The sequence below is a fragment of the Puma concolor genome, chromosome B2 (genome assembly GCF_028749965.1).
Source record: "Puma concolor isolate L17-30 chromosome B2, mPumCon1.1.hap2, whole genome shotgun sequence".
NCBI lineage: Eukaryota > Metazoa > Chordata > Mammalia > Carnivora > Felidae > Puma > Puma concolor.
Window position 1 is genome coordinate 64776026 of NC_141671.1, and position 8934 is coordinate 64784959.

At 37.6% G+C, this 8934-nt stretch overlaps 1 non-coding gene and 1 pseudogene across 1 annotated transcript; both read left to right on the forward strand.

Moving 5' to 3' along the window:
* Positions 1-498: 498 nt before the first annotated feature.
* LOC112863032 (small nucleolar RNA U3) lies at positions 499-708 on the forward strand. Its single transcript, XR_003223861.2, has one exon. It is a non-coding gene; the product is annotated as a small nucleolar RNA U3 (small nucleolar RNA).
* Positions 709-7593: 6885 nt separating this feature from the next.
* Positions 7594-7800, forward strand: LOC112862918 (NADH dehydrogenase [ubiquinone] 1 alpha subcomplex subunit 1 pseudogene; annotated as a pseudogene).
* The last annotated feature ends 1134 nt before the right edge of the window (positions 7801-8934 follow it).

Here is an 8934-nt window from a genome sequence, read left to right on the forward strand (position 1 = left end):
ATAAATCAGCCAACAGACTGTCTCCAATCTGTTGGGTGATATATTTGGCATATTTTATAATTAAATAAGCTGACTTTTAAGAGTCTAAACAACTGCTTTGTTTTCTTAATAAGACTGCATGGAACTCTGTATTCCTTGTCAATCATATTGATCCTGCTGTGTCTTGTAGACAGGCGATGCTGCTTTTTCCTGCAACACTGTATTAATACCTCTTAATGATATGGATGCAATTCTATTGAGGCACTAATATTTTTATTCAGTGTATGAACACCAAATAGTCCCAAGCTGTTTTGATAACTAGTACCTTAGACTGTGTTATTGTTGTTTACTCCATGCAATGATAGTCAGTATTTACTTAGCATCTTAAATTTTAATGGCTTTATGTTTATTTTTATTAACAAAAGAAAACAGAACTCTTTGAAATAAGTATCTGATGAAAGATACTAAGGTACCAAAAGTTCAAATTCTATCCCAGGATTTTAAAATCAGACACTTGTCAAGACTATACCTTCAGGGATCATTTCTATCGTTTGTTACTAGAGAAGTTTCTCTGAACGTGTAGAGTACCTGAAACTGTGAGGAGAGGGTGCAGTGTTCCTTCCTGTGAAGCTCACTCTGGGTGTTGTCTTTGCAGCTGTCCTTGGTCATTGATAATCGTTCTTCTCCTCCTTTGGGGGAGTAAGAGGGAAGAGACACTGTCTGAGTAGTTTCTGCAAAAATAAAATAAAATAAAACAAAGTAAAATTAAAAAAATAAAATAAAATAAGAAAATTGTCTCACTTGGCCCTCACTCATGGTGAGCATCAGAATCACTCAGGGAGCTTGTTAAACATACAGACTCTCACACTGGGAAATTTCCATGAGGCCTGAAAATCTGCATTTAAAATGAGAATTCAGGATGGTTCTTGAATTACAGTTTGAAAATTACTGACCCACTCCCTCACTTATACATGATGAAACTGAGCCTGAGAGGCTAAATAACTTACCCAAGGCCACATAGCTAGATAATGACAAGTGTAGAACTGAGATGGCTAACTCCCAGCTCTGTGCTCTTACCACCCTGTGACCCTGCCTATTTGGACTGCCCTCTCCCTGCATTCCTATAACAGGAGCTGTCATCTCTCTAGTCCTCCTATGAAAAGAAGTTCACAGACAGCAGTACCTACAGGTGCTATAGCCCAGAAGGAAGTTGTCAATGTAAAGTAATGAATTTTTGTAATGAATAGTAGAAGAAAGGCTGTTACCATAAGGGGAGTACAAACTATACAAGCACCAATGGAACATTAAGGCAAAATATCAAGAGCTTGGTGAGATAGACAAAGACTACTATGAAATGGCAAGTTTACTTATTTTACTCAATGTGACTAAAATCATCAATAAATTTTCTTTATTCAGCATTATATTTTTTATATTTGCCATCTCAATAAATGTATAATAAAAATATTTGATAACTGATAATTAAGTGTAACTAAATCTGATAAGTGAATATCAGAGAGTCTATACCTTGAATTTAGCCTATCTTTCTAAATTTCAGTTTATTCTGTGAAAATATGTACTATGCTAAACCTACCCACTATTCAGAATTATCCTGAGTACAGCAACATTACATGAATAGGGTTTCATGCTGTCCTAGCACATGGTAGATACTCAGTAAATGTTACAAAATTTTAAAAATATTGTATGGTGGAAGAATCAGAGAGATTACCATTACATACATACCAAAGTAGAATTGTTGATACTTCCCATCGCTAGAGTGCTGTAGAAATTATAAAACATGACAGATCAAGGATATAAGAGAGATTTAGGAGATTTAAGAGAACACTTATGTATAATAACAGGGATGGAACCAATGGAATACAATGTCAAACAAAAGAAGCCAGAGGCAGTAACATAAACGCTATGATTGTAAACATTAAAAACAAACAGGCATTGACTAAACTATATTTCAGGGAATGCATAGTTAGGAGGCAAAACTACAAAGCAAAGCAAGGAATTAATGAAAACACCAGGATAGTGCTTCCCTCTAAAAGGTGCAGAGGGAGTTGCCATGAGGAAAGATGCATGATGGATTTCTAGAGTGATGGCCATGTTCTATTTTTTTGACCTAGGTGGCGTTTACATTAGTATCCCCTTAAACATAATTATTTACTTTTGTGTTTTATGTATTTCTATGTATGTATGTTATATGTCACAATAAAAATTTTTTAAGGTTTTTAAAGAGGCAAATTTAGTAGGTAAAGCTAAAAGGAGACACTAGACATTCTTATTAGACATTTGAGTTGTCTCTCCACATGAACTACTAAAATAATAGAGTACAGCTGTGCAGCAGGTTCATGTAAATATTTATCTGTGTCCTGACCCAGAGGACTCACCCTGGAGGTGTTGTGATGTTTAACTGGAAGGCATTTGAACACAGGTTGCCAGGATCCATTCAACACTAAATATATAGCCAATCTAATTCCATATGACTTACTCATGAGTGCTGACTGTATTCAAAATCTTCATAGTCTTAAAAATAGTCATGTTTGCTTATTCCAACAATGCTTTCAGCCATAGTTTCTATGGTTCCCAACTCCACATGGAGAAATAATATATGTCCTAAAGGATAATATGACTAATTTTCTGAGATTCACAAGGACAAAAGTTGTCATTTTGCGACTTTGGCTAAACACATCTACAGCAAAATAAATGCAGGATGTTTTCAGAAACTAAACTAAGACGTTAACCAGAACATTAGAAGATGAAAATATAGTCAATGGCCATGGTTTATCATTTCATTATTTAAATTGACTAATACTATCTGACATCTAGATAAAACTGTTTGGGATGAGATACCCATGTTTGTTTTATCATTTGCTTTAAGTTACATAATAGCTAGAAACTTGAAATAAAATCAACTTGGTCTCAGAGTTAGTGACAACTGCTTCCACGCAACTGAATTTAAATGTTTCTAATTTCCTGTGGTTTATTATTTGGAGCCAGAAAATGGACCTAACTTAATAATATGCTACTTCAAAATCAATTAACTGGATTTGCTTTAATGAAATTTGTCATACAAACAAAACAGTACAATTTATATGCACAACTTAAAGAATGATAATAAATACCCATGTGCCCACCACAAAACTTAAGAAATAGAATACAACAAAATCTTTGTTTCCCTTTCTCCCCCATAAAAGATAAAAACTATTCTGAATTTTACGAATATCACTCCATGCTTCTCTCTGCAGTTTTTTTTTTTTGCCACATGTATGCTGTATATACAATTATGCATACTGTTTAGCTATACATGTTTTAAGCATTATATAAATAGAATCATGTGGTAGGATGAAAACTCAATAAATGTTATTTATTCAGCATTATATTTTTTAGATTTGCCATGTCAATAAATATATATGTACTTTATTTTCAATGTTTTATATTCAATTGTATGAATATATATCATAAAGTACCCATTCTTATATTCATACAGAAGGCATTTGGTTTGTTTCCAGTTTGAGTTTTTCTTTTTTTTCCTATTACAAAACAACAACAACAACAACAATGCTATAAACATTCTTAGACATGTTCTTGGTGCCCAGGTGCAAAAGTTTCTTATGAGTGACTATCTAGGAGTGGAATTCCTAGATCATAGGTATGCATATCTTTAAGTTCAGCAGATATACCAAAATGTTTTTCCAAAGTGGTTGTACAAGTTTACATTCTTGAGGGTTTGAGTTTACTTTTCATTAAATCTATTCATTTACAAACAAAGCAACAATATTAACTTTCCCTTGTAGATTCTTGTGGTTACAAGTATTAGAAGCAAACCCTAAAAGGAGAAATTAATTGGCCCACATAACCAAACTGTAAGAAGGGTAAAGGTAGAGTTAGCTTTGCATGTGATTGGAAGCAGAAATTTGGATTTCAACAGGACTCCTCTAACTCTCATTTCCACTTCTCAGTGAATATGTTATTCTCATTTCTCTCAGAACATTTCTCCACCAAGGAAGGGACATTGTTACTGATGCATGGGGACACTTGTACCCCAATGTTTATAGCAGCACTCTCAACAATAGCCAAATTATGGAAAGAGCCTAAATGTCCATCAACTGATGAATGGATAAAGAAATTGTGGTTTATATACACAATGGAGTACTACGTGGCAATGAGAAAGAATGAAATATGGCCCTTTGTAGCAACGTGGATGCAACTGGAGGGTGTTATGCTAAATGAAAAAAGCCATACAGAGAAAGACAGATACCATATGGTTTCACTCTTAGGTGGATCCTGAGAAACTTAACAGAAACCCATGGGGGAGGGGAAGGAAAGGAAGGGACATTGTTTCTGTAGATCCAGATTCACTTCCTTCCAATTTCTTCTCAGCTCCAGGTTGAAAATCCTGACAAAAATCTCTGAGGATCAGCCTGAGTTACAAGCCCATACCTTAAATTAATAATCACTGTGACCAGTAGGTGATGCACTCTGATTAGGTCACATGACCATTTCTGTGTCCAGAGGATTAGGGACTTTGTTGCCAGATAAGAGGGAAGAGAAAAATGAGCAGATAACAAATATATGCACTAGTGTGGGCAAAACCAGTAAAGAATTATTATAACTGGGATTGTGGCTAAATGAAATAAACCTTCTACCTAAATCTCACATGAATAAAAATTATCCTTTTTACACCCTAGAAACCAGAAGACACAGAGAATATCACACCTGAGAACTTCAACTCTTCCACCATTAGAAGGTCAGGTAAGACACACTTCTCTTTCCGCTCCCCTGTGGAGGAGCCACAGGTAGGAGATGTGAGAACAGAAGATACCTCAGAACTTGAGCATATCCTTCTTGAGACTGAACTTGACCCAAAAGGACTGTTGAGGCTATAGAGCTAGAGAAAGTTTTAAATGTCATAACATTTTTTTCTTAACAATTTTTTCTTAACAATTTTTTTCTACTAATCAGAAGTTAGAGAGGTGCTAGGGTGGCTCAGTCCATTAAGTGTCCGACTCTTGGTTTTGGCTTGGGCCATAATGTCAGAGGTCGTGGGTTCAAGCCCCCACACTGGGCTCTGTGCTGAGATTGTGAAGCCTGCTTGGGATTCTTTCTCTCCATCTCTCCCTGCCCCTCCCCAGCATGTGTGCTCTCTCTCTCTCTCAAAATAAATAAACTTTTTTAAAAAAGAGGCTGGAAGCTTTGAAAAGGGTCAGAATTGTTATAGACAGAAACAAATAACATATGTCCAACAATTGACCTGTGAAATAACACTGTATGCCTTCTAAATTCCTACCTTGTTCTTCCGGCTTAGGCAGTGCTGACATAACCTCCTCTCAGCCCCTCCTGGCTGCAGGCTCCCATGTCTCCACTTGGTCCCCTCCCTGCCTCAGCTTTGGGGTCATAGAGCCTTGCCACCAGGATGCCATGTAGAGTCAGCATCCATGCCACCTGGAATGAAAAAACAGGTATATCTGATGCTGTCAGGCCCAGCCAATATTCCCTCACACTTATCATTTCTGTGTACACCAGCCTGACTTTCATATCCCAATGCCTTCATTTCCCTGACTAAAGGTTTTCTGTGGCCAGCAGTGTGAACTCACACTATAGTTTACACATGCCGAGGAATTAATGCCCTTTGGAAGCAGCCCTCAACTAATGACCGTCTGGTAGACAGTAGATAGATACTTTAGCTCCTTAACCTTAGGTGTGGGATAACCTGAGGTATGAGCTCTAAATTATTCCCCAGTGTCCCCCAGCAGGATTAGACTCTGTCCACAGCAGGAACTTGTTTGATAGCACAACTGTGAGATAATAGAACAAAATGTGTACTGCCCTCTGCTCTCCAATTCCTGTCACAACACTCCCAAAACTTGTGTAATTTCCTAAGTGCTGAGAGCACTAGCAACATTTTTGTTCTAATATTTGGGCTTTGACTCCACTTCCTGAACAGAGCTCCTAAAAACCTTTGTTAATTTCCTGGGTGATAGGGGTGCCTTTGTTCTAATGAGGTGACTCTGGGCTCCTGGATAGCTCCTAAATGAAGGCTGGTCACCGGAAAGAATAAGCCATGATTAGAAGCTTGGAATTTTCAGTCCCACCTCCTATTCTCTCTTGAGGAGAGAGAGGGACTAGAAATGGAGTTAATGATTGATCATGCCTATGTAGGGAATACCTATGTAGGGAAGCCTCCACAAAATCCCAATAGTGAGAGGTTCAGGGAGCTTCCCAGTGAGTGAACACATCTACACTGGGAGGGTAAAACACCACAACTCCCTGAAACAGAATCTCCTGTGCTCAGGACCCTCCCAGATCTCATCCTGTGCACCTCTCCCTCTTGCTGTTCATCTGTATCCTTTATCATATCCTTTAATAAACTGGCATATGTAAGCAAGTGTTTCCCTGAGCTCTGTGAGCCACTCTAGCAAATTAATTGAACCTGAGGAGGGGGTCATGGGAATCCCCAATTTGTATCCAAATCAGACAGAAGTTGTGGGTAATCTGGGGATCTACGACTTGTAACTGGCATCTAAAGTAAAGTGACAGTAGTACTGTGGGACTGAGCCCTTAACCTGTGGGCTCTGACACTGTCTCCAGGTAGAGAGTGTCAGAAATTAGCTAAATTGTAGGATACCCAGTTGATGCCATGGGGAATTGTTTGGTGCTTGGAAAACCTCCCACACATTTGGAGACCAGAAGTATCATAAGTGAAGTGTTTTGCATGAGTAGTAAAGAGATACACAGGAGAGGGGAGAACTGGGGCTTTCCCTATAAAGGAAGAAGACTACTGAGTACTGCTCACACAACACTTTTATTGGCTTTCTTCTCTTTCGTTTAATTTCTCCAGTAACCTATTGGTGTTTCCTAGAAATACATCTCAAGTAAAGCCTCCTGTACCCAAATCCTTTCCTTGGGTCAGCCTCTGGAGGGCCACAAATTAAGTCAACAGGGAAACTAAACTTAAGAGCCTCTAAATACATGATCCCGTTCTTCAGTTCTTCAGTTTCCAGTGTGTTACTTCCTGTTACGATATTATTCAAAGTAGTTTATTTTTTATTGTTGTTTTTCAAAGAGAGGTAGGCTGACCAGTGGTGACTTCCTAAAATTTGCCCTTCTTAAAAAAAAAAAAAGAGAGAGAGAGCCTGAAAGACTAACAAGAGATCAAAAAAGAGATGAAGAGAGAACAGAGCTGAGAAGTGTATTTATGGAGTTCAGGTCAGGGATGAATAAAAGAATAAAATGAAACTATTACAGAGGTGAACTTGTCGTTGGAATCAGCAAAAGGTAAAATAGATATGGATAAAAATATAGTCAGGGACAAAGAAGACATGCTTGAGGAAATATCAAAATGAAATAGAAAAGAACAAAGACATAAAATTATAGAAAGAAGATGACAAATATGGACAACATACAAATAATCACTGTTCTGAAAGAGAACACATGGAATGCTAAAAAATTCAAATACATATGGGTATGCCTTGTTTTATTGAGCTTCACCTTAATATGTGCTTTGCAGATATTGCATTTTTTACAAATTAAAGGCCTCTGGCGACCCAGAGGCTGGGTCGCCTTTAAAGGGCTAGGATAGAAGGGTTAGGCCTTGGCCACCATAATGCAATGTGGTTCCACATTCTGCCCAGATTGGCATCATGACTGTGTGCTTGATCATCCCCAGCATAGACACTGCGCATATCGAAGGCTCACTAAAGGGGACAAGGGAAAAAGTGTTGCCCATTATTCATACGAGTAGAGTTTAATGGAAAGAGGCTCATGTGTGGAGTTTATCATTACTATGTATCAAAGGGTTTGAAGAACATTGATTAAGGAAGCATTTTCCTGATTGAAGAAAAATAACTCAGTTATGTTCATCTACCCCTTCTAGAAGGTTATGCACTGAATTAATGTAGTGCATAGTAAAAACAACAAAAAAGTAAAAAAAAAAAAAAAAAAAGGTGTTCTGGCAACCCTGAGTTGAGCAAGTCTGTCAGTGCCATTTTCCCAACAGTATCTGCTCTCCTCCCTGCATCACATTTTGGTGATTCTCTAAATATATCAAACTTTTTCATTCTTATATTTGTTACAGTGACCCGTAATCACTAATTGCAACTTACTGAAACAGCTCAGAAGATGGTTGTCATTTTTCAGCAATAAATTATTTTTTAAGTTTATTTATTTATTTTGAGAGAGACATAAACAGCACAAGTGGGGAGGAACAGAGAGAGGGAACTCAGTGCACAGAGCCCGTCAAAGAGCTTGAACTCATGAAACCATGAGACCATGACCTAAGCCAAAACCAAGAGTTGGATGCCTAACTGACTGAGCCACCCAGGTGCCCCAACAATAAAGTATTTTTAATTAAGGTATGTGCACTGTTTGTTTAGTGCAATAATGCTATTGCACACCTAGTGGACCACAGTACAGTGTGAACACAACTTTTATGGCTTTATGTGATGGTTTGGAACTGAACGTGTAATTTCTCTGAGGTATGCCTGTAATTGAATAAATATCCCTGAAGTAAAGATTTGAATTTCTGTTTTACAAAGACTTGGCTTAGCCAATACCCCAGAAAATTTGATTAGGGTTTATTAATCAGACATATCCTAGAAAAGGGATCTGGGGTAGGGAGTTGTAGAAAGTTACACAGGCAAGAAATAAGAAGTGCATGAACCACATCAGCTAAAATAAGAAAGAAGAGAAGTAAATGAATTCAGGAGGTATTTAGGATCTTGACATGCTAGAGATCAGCATAGTATGGTTGTTAAAAGGCCAGCTCTATAATAAAACTTCCTGAGTTTAGATCCCAGCTTTATTTCTTGTATTATCCTGTGATCTCAGCAAGTTATTTTGCCTCTCTGTGCCTCAGTTTTCTGACCTTTAAAATGGAAATAATAGTAGCCACCTATAATAGGGTAACTCTGAAGATTAAATGAGAGGACACATTAGAAAAATGTGAATTAG